Genomic DNA, 13,624 nt, shown 5'->3' with positions numbered 1-13,624 from the left:
AAGTAGTGTACCCTACAGGAAATAGGATGCCATTTGGGATGCATCCTAGGAGGAGCAGGAGGCCAAAGCGTTTCTCCCTCACACTGAGCTCCCTGCTGCTCTACCCATGATGCCTTATGCCCATGCCAGGGTCTGTTCAGAACACAGTTGCCAAGGGCAACCCATTCACCCTTCTCCTCTCCATCGAGCAGATGCCCCCTGGTCCGTCCCAGAGGCACAGATGTCGCCATTCCAACAAGCAGGTGTCCAGGTGTTGTCATGCCAACGAGCACTGAGTGTGTGAGGAGAGGAAGGAGAGGGTCGTGGTGGGGCAGGGAGAAGGGTGGACACAGCCAGATGTATACAGACATTCTATTCACCTGGACACACTGACAAAAACATATGCCCTCTCTGATAGACAACCACACACACACACACACACAAACATCAACACACTCTTCAACAAGACACACCTGTATATATTATATCCATAAGCTGGTCAAAACAAGTTTACTGTAACGTGAGGAATACAGCAGGAGGTAACTATTTATACATTATCTTATTCCTCCAGTTAGATACCATGATGAGGGGAGGATTTTGTATACACATATGAATCACACATGCACATGTCCCCAATGCATTGCTGCCTGGTGGCTGTTAGGAAATTGACTTGGTGATTATTCATTTAATTCAGTGTGTTAATTAAATATTCTTTACCCTGAAAGCAATGGATCGAATCAACCACGATGGTGAACGGGACCTTCTAACGGGACCTGACAGATCTTTTAAATAATGTAAATAATGTTAAATCATGTTTATTTATCAATGCAAAAATTTTTCACAAACCCTTAACACATGCATCCCCACTGGCAGCTGACCTGCTTTCCTGCATGGTCTCCTAGTTTTGGCTTGTCTGGATAGAAGTTCTCTGTAAAAGTTTGTAAAAGCGGCGAGGACAAATAGTTGGTGTTTGGACTGGTTATTACTTGTTTTCCATTGTTAGAATCAGGTAGAAAGGATGCTCTTTGGAAACAATGGTCCTCCTGCAAAACATTGAAAAACTCCAAGGCACTTCAAGTACATCCTGTTAAAATTATTGAACTAAAAAACGAGAAAGATCTGCGAATTCACCAGAGAGAGATTGAATGGTACATCTTGTGAGTTGCAAAAAGTCTTAACTAAACAACTATCCAAACGTATAAATTAATATATGAACATATTAAATTTATGATCTACAGTAATGAGTTACATTATGCGTTGACCCCCCTAACGTAAAGCTCAGGACATCATTATACTTCAATTAATACTATCTGGCTTTACCATTGCAAACCAGTAAACTACATACTGTATATTCCATAAAATATTTTACTTTCAAGAAATATCAATCCCATTCAGGGTCATGGGTAGAATTTGCAAGTTGATACCTGCATAAAAACACTTCAGCTCCGAGGATGAGATACCACTTGTAGTCTTTTGAGAGACAATGCAGGATTTTAATGGATTGTACTGGGAATAAGACAAATGAATTGGTTGTCTACCACCCCCAGGTACTGCGTCAGTAAAGCCAACAACGAAATGATCAACAACAGATATCTACAAGGACCTTCACCTCATCAGATCTGTCTGTCTGTCTATTGCGCTGAATGATACAGTAGGAAGCTATTGCTGAAGATGCTCAGGAGTGTTTCCTTTGGAAGGTAATTTATTTGGTTTGGTATGGTTTTCTCAGTTAATCTGGATGCTCGGGTGAACCTGTAGTCTGTCCCTGTTCTCTCCTCATGTCTGCTACCACTCTTTCCTCTACACTCTCCCACAACTTCTTATAAGAGTAGGAATGTGAATGGATGACAAAAAGAACCTTCAAGTGATGTTAATAGCAGATTCACCAGTGGGCCAGTTCTGTTCTACAGGCCTGTATATTAGTGACACGACCCATAAAAAGCCTGAGTGTGTTTTTCTAACTTCAGAGAGATGTCACCTAGATTAGCCAAACTGCGTGACTCTCATGCCTGCGCTGATGTAGTTCAAGCGTTAGTAAGACGCCTGTTTTGTGATGTTTAATTCAGATACATAATACATAATGATTTTTCATAAATGTTACCCTAATGACGTTAGGGTCGCATATGAAGTAACTCTTATGAATACACATGAAGAACAAAACAAAGAAAATGTTATGCATCTGAATAAACACATTAGAATTGTATATTTATGTAATAAAATATGTTAAACAGCGTTTGTCTGTGTATATTTTTTTATCCAATTCCGCAAGCTGACATTACTGAGAAAGAGATATGACACCCTCTGGTAAGATGGCATTAATAAGCATGTAAACTATAAAGTCACAAAAATAATGGTTCAGTGACTCGAACGCGTAGAAGACAAACTCGATCCAAAGTTGAAGGAATGAGAAATGAGACATTTCTTAGTTCGGGACCGAGTACAAAAATACTTCCATTGTCATATGCACCGAATACAACAGGTGTAAACCTTACAGTGAAATGCTTACTTACAAGCCCTTAACCAAAAAAAATCACAAAAATATACAATATAAAATAATACGAAATAAAAGTAACAAATAATTAAAGAGCAGCAGTAAAAATAACAATAGCAAGGCTATATACAGGGGGTACCGGTACCAAGTCAATGTGTGGGGGCACTGGTTAGTCGAGGTAATTGAGGTAATATGTACATGTAGGTAGAGTTATCAAAGTGACTATGCATAGATAATAAACAGAGAGTAGCAGCAGTTTAAAAGACTGGGGAGGGGGGGGGTCAATGCAAATAGTCTGGGTAGCCATTTGATTAGATGTTCAGGAGTCTTATCGCTTGGGGGTAGAAGCTGTTTAGAAGCCTCTTGGACCTAGACTTGGCGCTCTGGTACCGCTTGCCGTGTGGTAGCAGAGAGAACAGTCTATGACTAGGGTGGCTGGAGTCTTTGACAATTTTTAGGGCCTTCCTCTGACACCGTCTGGTATAGAGGTCCTGAATGGCAGGAAGCTTGGCCCCAGTGATGTACTGGGCGATACGCACTACCCTCTGTAGTGCCTTGCGGTCGGAGGCCGAGCAGTTGCCATACCAGGCAGTGATGCAACCAGTCAGGATGCTCTCGATGGTGCAGCTGTAGAACCTTTTGAGGATCTGAGGACCCATGCCAAATATTTTCAGTCTCCTTAGGGGGAATAGGTTTTGTCGTGCCCTCTTTACGACTGTCTTGGTGTGCTTGGACCATGTTAGTTTGTTGGTGATGTGGACACCAAGGAACTTGAGGCTCTCAACCTGCTCCACCACAGCCCGTTGATGAGAATGGGGGCGTGCTCGGTCCTCTTCTTTTTCCTGTAGTCCACAATCATCTTCTTTGTCTTGGTTAGACGGCAGCTCTACCCTTTAGCTCAGTGCTGATGTTGCCTGTTATTCATGGCTTCTGGTTGGGGTATGTACGTACAGTCACTGTGGGGACGACGTCATCGATGCACTTATTGATGAAGCCAGTGACTGATTTGTTGTACTCCTCAATGCCATCGGAAGAATCCCGGAACATATTCCAGTCTGTGCTAGCAAAACAGTCCTGTAGCTTAGCATCTGCTTCATCTGACCACTTTTTTATTGACCGAGTCACTGGTGCTTCCTGCTTTCGTTTTTGCTTGTAAGCAGGAATCAGGAGGATATAATTGTGGTCAGATTTGCCAAATGGTGGGCGAGGGAGAGCTTTGTACGCGTCTCTGTGTGTGGAGTAAAGCTGGTCTAGAGTTTTTTTCGCTCTGGTTGCACATTTAACATGCTGGTAGAAATGAGGTAAAACATATTTAAGTTTCCCTGCATTAAAGTCCCCGGCCTCTAGGAGCGCAGCCTCTGGATGAGCGTTTTCCTGTTTGCTTATGGCCGTATACAGTTCATTGAGTGCGGTCTTAGTGCCAGCATCAGTTTGTGGTGGTAAATAGACAGCTACGAAGAATATAGATGAAAACTCTCTTGGTTAATAGTGTGGTCTACAGCTTATAATGAGATACTCTACCTCAGGCGAGCAAAACCTCGAGACTTCCTTAGATATCGTGCACCAGCTTTTGTTTACAAATATACATAGACCGCCACCCCTTGTCTTACCAGAGGCTGCTGTTCTATCCTGCCTACACAGTGTATAACCCGCCAGCAGTATGTTATTCATGTCTTCGTTCAGCCACGACTCGGTGACACATAAGATATGACAGTTTTTAATGTCCCGTTGGTAGGATATTCGTGCCTGTAGTTCGTCCACTTTATTATCAAGCAATTGTAAATTGGCCAATAGTTTCGATGGCAAAGGCAGATTAGCCACCCATCGCCGCTCCTTACCAAGCACCCTTATCTCCTTCCGCGATATCTCCTTTTCTTTCAACTGCGAATGACGGGATGATGGCCCTGTCGGGTGTCTGGAGCAAATCCCTCTCGTCCGACTCATTAAAGAACAATTATTTGTCCAGTTCAAGGTGAGTAATTGCTGTTCTGATTTCCAGAAGCTCTTTTCGGTCATAAGAGACGGTAGCAGCAACATTATGTACAAAATAAGTTACAAACAATAGGAAAAAAACACACAAAATAGCACAGTTGGTTAAGAGTCCATAAAACGGCAGCCATCCCCTGCGGCGCCATCGTCTCATGAATATTTTCACATTTCCCCCACTGTATAATGTGTGTGTAGTAGTACAATAATTAAAATCCTTGATAGAAAACAATATTGTTTTATTTTTCTCAGCAGTTGAAAAGGTAAACAATATTAACAATATTTAACATCCTTGGAAATGCTTTTTGGGGGGGTTGGTTATAATGTAAGCTACAGTAGGCTATGTCAGGTATTTATGAATCATAACCTTCAAACACCAAATTATCAATAAAATGTTACAAACTGCACCTTTAATCTTCAGTGCATCAAGCCTGTACCCCTGAACCCCACCCCCACAACACTGAATAAAATAGTGTTATTTAAATTAATTTGAATATTCATGAGCAGTCCACTGGCTGAGTGTGGTTGAATGACATGAATAACTGCTGGAGGGTAAACTAGGACCAAATCATGACTGAATAATGTCCCTCATGCCCAAATAAGGAGATTTATTTAAACACTGAATTCTCGACTCTTCCACAGCTACTATATTAATAATGTTCTGTATGGATGAGCTTCACAAGGCAATGTATTTACTGATAATTAATAAAAGAGAATTAACAGATTATTCTACAAATATTTGCTGACAGTCTTTGCCATTTCTATAGTCATAACAAGATGGAGTTTGTAATGGAAAAAGCATATTTGATTATGAACAACCGAACACACTTTGCTTGTGTTGAAATAGCATGATGAAACTGTAATTGAATATATAATATAATCCTGGTGGGATTAAAGGGGATGTGTAATGTGTATACAATATATAATAATGTATAAATAGCTACATAAGAGACAGGGAATACTCATATCCCAGACACAAGCAACTCCGTCCTGCCTCATTGGAGAGCAAACTATGAGAGGACGATTGGCTTTTGTGAAATAGATTCCACAGTTAATCCATCAGAGACAAAGCATGTAAAACATATCCTAAAATACACATATTTCATTTGATTTTAAATCATATCAAATGTTTACAACTCAGCGTTGGCATTTGAGGAAGAGGATGATAGAATGAGGCTCTGTCCCTGCATTAGCCATATATTCACTACTACTACTAATACAACTACTACTGGTACTACTACTACTATTACTACTATTAATACTATTACTACTACTACTACTACTACTACATTTACATTTACTACTACTGGTACTACTACTTCTATTACTACTACTACTACTATTACTACTACTACTACTACTACTACTACTACTACTACTACTACTACTACTACAACAACTACTACTACTACTACTACTACTACTACTACTACTACTACTACTACTACTACTACTACTACCACTACTACTACACTACTACTACTACTACTACTACTACTACTACTACTACACTACTACTACTACTACACTACTACTACTACTACTACTACTACTACTACTACTACTACTACTACTACTATTACTACTACTACTACTACTACCACTACTACTACTACTACTACCACTACTGCTACTACTGGTACTACTATTACTACTACTACTACTACTACCACTACTACTATTACTACTACTACTACTACTACCACTACTACTACTACTACTACTACTACTACTACTACTACTGGTACTACTACTACTACTGCTACTACTACTACTATTAATAATAATACTGTTACTACTGGCACTACTGGTACTACTACTACTACTACTACTACTACTATTACTACTACCACTACTACTACCACTACTACTACTGCTACTACTACTACTACTACTAATAATAATAATAATAATACTATGACTGGTAGTATTACTACTAATACTACTAATACTACTACTACCACTATGATGATTACTACTACTAGTGGTACTTCTGCTACTCATAGTGTTGAGATGAATGAGTAAGTGTGATGCAGCTGGGCTCAGCGGACAGACACACTATTCTGAGATCATGGTTGAAGAGATTTAGAGAACAAAACGGAACCCTCATTAACTAAATGGAGCCCACTCCATTAAACATGTAGATACAGTGTTGGCCTATATGTCCATTTTGGCAGCAGATTAAAAGGAACTTCGGAGAGGTTATTATATAACACATTGGTTTCCTTTGAAGAGAGAGGCCTTGAGTTGGTGAAGAGGGCTTTCCTCTACGGCTGCTCAGTAGCCACATGAAGATAATACATATGCTTGAAGAGAATAGAGAAATTAAACTAAATAATAGACATTATAAAAAGCTAGATTTATTACCCCATATTTAGATTCCTTTTTTTTCTGATGGTGGCAGGGGTTGTGTTGTGTTATTTTTATTATTATTATTATTTAATACAATGTGTTAGCAGCATTGGGATTGGCAGCACCATGAAAGATGTTGTGTGTTTTTCCATGTTTAAAATAGCTTTTATATTACTACTTTGAAAGTAAAATATAGTGATGCGTTCTCACCGGACTGCTGAAATTTTACACCTTTTGTATCACCATGAAGGACTTGCCTGATGAGTCAAACTGAATCTTCCAGTGCTCTATCATTCGCTATATACTTCAGTCCAATGACACATTTTCTAAACGCTGCTTTACCCACCTGTGTTCTGGCTCTTGCCCAACCCATCGATTTCTGGGACCAATCAGAACAGTTAGAATGTGTTTGCGTTCTAGAACATCGGGGAGGTACTCAGATCCAGCCTCATTGTGGAGAAGAAACAAATGTAATTGGGTGTGGCATTGTCACGCTCTGGCTCCGGGACTGTGTAGTTTGAGCCAGGGTGTATTCATTTGGTTGTGTTGGGTATAGGGTGTGTTCATTTGGTTGTGTTTGGTTTTGGTTGTAGTGTCTTGTCTCGTCATGTGACTCCCAATCGGAGGTAACGAGTGTCAGCTGTCGGCTCGTTATCTCTGATTGGGAGCCATATTTAAACTGTCAGTGTTCACCTTAGGGTTGTGGGTTTTTGTTCCTTGTTTCAGTCTGTGTACTGAGGACTTCACTATCCGTCATTGTTTATTGTTTTCTCGTTCGTGCACTTTAACTTTAATAAAGTCATGTTCGCTACAAACGCTGCGCTTTGGTCCACTCCTTCCGTAGACGGCCGTGACAGAAAAACCCACCACAAAAGGACCAAGCAGCGTATACAGGAACACCCACAGGAGAGAACGCTGGTGGATGTCCTCCTCGGCTGGGGACATATTACGCAGGAGGAGGCCGTCCGGTACCGGAGGGCGATGAAGGGGAGAACCTGGCAGGAGAGGAGCAACGGCGTCAGCAGGGCCATCGCCGGAAGGACGAGAGGCACCCCCAAGAATTTTTAGGGGGGCACACGGCATGGGCGACTGGGCAGCAGGAGGCTGCCACAGGGAGATGTGGAGAGAAGGCTATCGGATTACGGGAGCCATTGGCGAGTAGAGGAGGGAAGTTGTTGTGGCACGGCGTGAGAGACTGATGTGTGTTACCAGTCCGGTCCGGCCCGTTCCTGATCCCCAGTTAAGGCCAGTGGTGTGTGTTCCCCGGTACGGACCGGCCTGTTCCTACTCCACGCACCAAGCCCACGGTGTGCGTCCGCCAGTCCAGCCCGGCCTGTTCCTGCTCCACGCACTAAACCTACGGTGTGCGCTCGCCAGCCCAGCCCGGCCGGTTCCTGCTCCACGCACTAAACCTACGGTGTGCGTCGCCAGCCCAGCCCGGCCTGTTCCTGCTCCACGCACCAAGCCTACGGTGTGCGTCGACAGCCCTGCCCGGCCTGTTCCTGCTCCACGCACTAAACCTACGGTGTGCGTCGCCAGCCCAGCCCGGCCGGTTCCTGCTCCACGCACTAAACCTACGGTGTGCGTCGCCAGCCCAGCCCGGCCTGTTCCTGCTCCACGCACCAAGCCTACGGTGTGCGTCGACAGCCCTGCCCGGCCTGTTCCTGCTCCACACACTAAACCTACGGTGTGCGTCGCCAGCCCAGCCCGGCCTGTTCCTGCTCCACGCACTAAACCTACGGTGTGCATCGCCAGCCCTGCCCGGCCTGTTCCTGCTCTACGCACCAAGCCTACGGTGTGCGTCGACAGCCCTGCCCGGCCTGTTCCTGCTCTACGCACCAAGTCTACGGTGTGCGTCGCCAGCCCGGTCCGGCCTGTTCCTGCTCTACGCACCAAGCCTACGGTGTGCGTCGACAGCCCTGCCCGGCCTGTTCCTGCTCTACGCACCAAACCTACGGGGTGCGTCGCCAGCCCAGCCCGGCCTGTTCCTGCTCTACGCACAAAGCCTACGGGGTGCGTCGCCAGCCCAGCCCGGCCTGTTCCTGCTCCACGCACAAAACCTACGGTGTGCGTCGCCAGCCCAGCCCGGCCTGTTCCTGCTCTACGCACAAAGCCTACGGGGTGCGTCGCCAGCCCAGCCCGGCCTGTTCCTGCTCCACGCACAAAACCTACGGTGTGCGTCGTCAGCCCAGCCCGGCCTGTTCCTGCTCCACGCACAGAGCCTACGGGTGCGTCGCCAGCCCAGCCCGGCCTGTTCCTGCTACTCGCACCAAGCCAAGGGTGCGAGTCGTTCAGCCGGATCCAGCCTGTTCCTGCTACTCGCACCAAGCCAAGGGTGCGAGTCGGTCAGCCTGGTCCAGCCCGTTCCTGCTACTCGCACCAAGCCAGGGTACGAGTCGTCGGCCTGGTCCAGCCCGTTCCTGCTACTCGCACCAAGCCAAGGGTGCGAGTCGTCAGCCTGGTTCAGCTCGTCCCTGCTACTCGCACCAAGCCAAGGGTGCGAGCCGTCAGCCTGATCCAGCCCATTCCTGCTACTCGCACCAAGCCAGGGATGCGAGTCTTCAGCCTGGTGAGGCCTGTTCCGGCCCACGCACCAGGCAAAGGGTGCGTATCGTCTGCCAGTTCCGGTCCATTCCTACCTCACGCGCCAAGCCAGGGGGTGCGCGTCGGAGGTCCTGATCCAGCAAGCTGGGTCAGATCGGACCGGGGCACTACGGGGGAGTGAAGTGGGGTGGTGGTCAAGCCCGGAGCCGGAGCCGCCTCCGAGGAGCAACACCCACCCAGCCCTCCCCTATTTTGGGGTGTAGGCGCGGTCAGAGTCCGCGCCTTTAGGGGGTACTGTCACGCTCTGGCTCCGGGACTGTGTAGTTTGAGCCAGGGTGTATTCATTTGGTTGTGTTGGGTATAGGGTGTGTTCATTTGGTTGTGTTTGGTTTTGGTTGTAGTGTCTTGTCTCGTCATGTGACTCCCAATCGGAGGTAACGAGTGTCAGCTGTCGGCTCGTTATCTCTGATTGGGAGCCATATTTAAACTGTCAGTGTTCACCTTAGGGTTGTGGGTTTTTGTTCCTTGTTTCAGTCTGTGTACTGAGGACTTCACTATCCGTCATTGTTTATTGTTTTCTCGTTCGTGCACTTTAACTTTAATAAAGTCATGTTCGCTACAAACGCTGCGCTTTGGTCCACTCCTTCCGTAGACGGCCGTGACAGGCATAGCATTTGGCCGGAATTTGGGTAACCAGGCAAATGAAGGACCACCAGCCCTGCCTGAACGCCCCTGACTTATGAGTCTTAGTAATTGTACGACCCTGTGTTCTGAATTGTAAATTCTCACATTAACATAGGCCCATTGTCTATTCATTATTTCAAATGGAATGGGACATTATGTAAAACTATCTCTAAAGAGGAGTGCAGAGTGTAATAGAACGTGCCATCTTGTTCATGCAACTCAAATACATCCAGTGTCTGTGAGGGGAAAGTAATCAGATTTAAATTAAATCAGATGTTAATGTCTTCTGGAATTCTGAGACATTAGCATGATAATCTGTTTTAAGAGGCCTGGATGAGCTGTGAAGTGATAGTGCATGCTGAGAAATAGCTTTTTTGTTTTTTATTAACTTAAAACTTTCCTAAAGATGTTCAAATAAATGCAGAAGTTACATGTTTGAGTCTGTTTACTATTCAGAATACATCAGAGAATCTTTGACTTCACCTCAATTAATCCCTATTGGTCAAGCAGCAGTCCAACACCGTTGACAGTTTAAAGTACCACTACGCTACTGTTCTCCTCTTCCCCTCTCTCCCCTATTGTCCTCCTTTATAGTTTTTTACCCCTTGCCACCTCTACCCCTCACTTTCTTACCCCCTTTATTCCATCTCTTCACCATCATTTCAACCCCTCATCCCTTATCCACTCACCCTCAGGCCCTCACCTTACCCCTTCATCCTCAACCCCTCATCCCTTATCCACTCACCCTCAGGTCCTCACCTTACCCCTTCATCCTCAACCCCTCATCCCTTATCCACTCACCCTCAGGTCCTCACCTTACCCCTTCATCCTCAACCCCTCATCCCTTATCCACTCACCCTCAGGTCCTCACCTTACCCCTTAATCCTCAACCCCTCATCCCTTATCCACTCACCCTCAGGCCCTCTACCCCTTCATCATCAACCCCTCATCCCTTATCCACTCACCCTCAGGCCCTCTACCCCTCCATCCTCAACCCCTCATCCCTTATCCACTCACCCTCAGGCCCTCTACCCCTCCATCCTCAACCCCTCATCCCTTATCCACTCACCCTCAGGCCCTCTACCCCTCCATCCTCAACCCCTCATCCCTTATCCACTCACCCTCAGGCCCTCTACCCCTCCATCCTCAACCCCTCATCCCTTATCCACTCACCCTCAGGCCCTCTACCCCTCCATCCTCAACCCCTCATCCCTTATCCACTCACCCTCAGGCCCTCTACCCCTCCATCCTCAACCCCCTCATCCCTTATCCACTCACCCTCAGGCCCTCTACCCCTCCATCCTCAACCCCTCATCCCTTATCCACTCACCCTCAGGCCCTCTACCCCTCCATCCTCAACCCCTCATCCCTTATCCACTCACCTTCAGGTCCTCACCTTACCCCTTCACCCCTCTCACCTCCTCCCCTCAATCTGCCAATCTCTCCTCTCCTCTCCTCTCCTCTCCTCTCCTCTCCTCTCCTCTCCTCTCCTCTCCTCTCCTCCTCTCACTGCTCTCCTCCTACCCTCTCCTCCTTTCCCCTCCTCCCCTCTCCTCCTCTCCTCTCCTCTCCTCCTCCCCTCTCCTCCTCTCCTCTCCTCCTCCCCTCTTCCCTCCATCCATTTGCTGAGCACAGGTATTTGTTTAGGAATCCCGAGGTGGAAATTATACTCCATCTCCCTCGCTCGCTATCATCATACAATTATCAGGGGCAACCATGCAGAACAGAGCTGAATTCAGCTGGGATCCGCTCCGATGACATTACTCTCTGCTAGGCCTGGTTCTGGAGGAATCGGCCTAGCACCTGCAGCACACACACACGTATGCACACATGCACACCCTGACACACACACACACACACACTGACACACACATACTGGCCCGCTTGCACAAGCTGACACACACACAGACACACATATGCACACATACACACACTGACACACACACACACACACACACACACACTGACACACACACTGGCAGGCATGCACACACAAACACACATCAGAGATAAGGAGAGAGAGAACTTTCTAGTTATGTTATCTTTTCTATTTAACTTTCATTTAAACTAGGAAATCACATTTAGATAAAGAATCTCTTTACCAAGAGAAACCATGAACGGAATGTTCTGTATAAAACACAGGACAATCCTTTTGGTCTCCATATCACGTTTTAATTGTATCTCACACTGCATACTTTCCATTCACCTTGTCACTCATCTTTACTGTCATCTCTGTCTTTGACTCCCTATGATCATCTAAGTAACTGAGTTACATCTGGTTCGTTCAGCCATCCCTATGGGGAACATTCATTGGTAAGAATAGGGTTTTGGGATAACACGCAGACAATAAGGTCTGATGTTAACACAGGCTTAGGAGATCTCATACCTTTTGTTCTATGAGATAATATCAGTCTGTTAACATGACCTTTATGAATTATGAAGCCTTTATGTGCTTTGTGCTTTTTTAAATGATGTAAATGGTTCAAAATTCACAAAAAAGTTACGTTAGCCGATGAAAATTATCTCGTAGAAGAAAAACATACAAGATCTCCTAAGCCTGTGTTTGCCACAGACCTTATTGTCGCCGTTTATCCAAAAACCCTACAAAAAAAAACGCCATTCATTTACACATGGGCTTTGTCCAACGAACCATGGCGGAGTTAGTGCCTGCAAAAATAAATCATGGGCATCTGCGTGTTTGTCAGTTTGACCAGCTTGAGCCTATCCCATTCAGGTGTGTTTTCCAGTTTGGACCTATCCCATTCAGGTGTGTTTTCCAGCTTGGACCTATCCCATTCAGGTGTGTTTTCCAGTTTGGACCTATCCCATTCAGGTGTGTTTTCCAGTTTGGACCTATCCCATTCAGGTGTGTTTTCCAGCTTGGACCTATCCCATTCAGGTGTGTTTTCCAGTTTGGACCTATCCCATTCAGGTGTGTTTTCCAGTTTGGACCTATCCCATTCAGGTGTGTTTTCCGGCTTGGACCTATCCCATTCAGGTGTGTTTTCCGGTTTGGACCTATCCCATTCAGGTGTGTTTTCCGGCTTGGACCTATCCCATTCAGGTGTGTGTTTTCCTTATTCTAGAGAAAAGGATTGTGTCTCCATAGCTTTACTCAACCCAAACATCAGGGCCAGAAGGTAATTATCTCCGAATAATCACACAGTAATACTGTGCCACTCTGTTCTTATGGGAAGTCACACTCTGTTGCTGTCTGGAATGGTAAATCTATGGATGCACTTTGGTATGGAAGGGTATTTGTTGTTTAACACAGACTCAGGAGAATCAGCAGCACAGCACACCGATCAAGTGTTCCATTCATGAGGTAAATGACCCTCCTGCTGTCAGACAAGGTGTGAACACCTTCATATCCATCTACACGTACACAGGAACTCTATACAAATCCTCCCTCTGAGGGAACGGATAAGCCATAAAATACAAGGTCATTAGAAATCCAGGTGAACAACAGTATGGTTTGTTTCTCAGCATAGGGTAAATTAGCAATAGGACAACACTGCTCTCTAGTGGTTAGGATATGAATAGATCAGCATGTTGAGTTCCATCTTTTTCATTGACTCCACATTTTAA

The sequence above is a fragment of the Coregonus clupeaformis genome, chromosome 23 (assembly GCF_020615455.1).
Source record: "Coregonus clupeaformis isolate EN_2021a chromosome 23, ASM2061545v1, whole genome shotgun sequence".
Taxonomy (NCBI): Eukaryota; Metazoa; Chordata; class Actinopteri; order Salmoniformes; family Salmonidae; genus Coregonus; species Coregonus clupeaformis.
The sequence above is the reverse complement of the archived record's forward strand: the minus strand, read 5'-3'. Positions refer to the sequence as shown.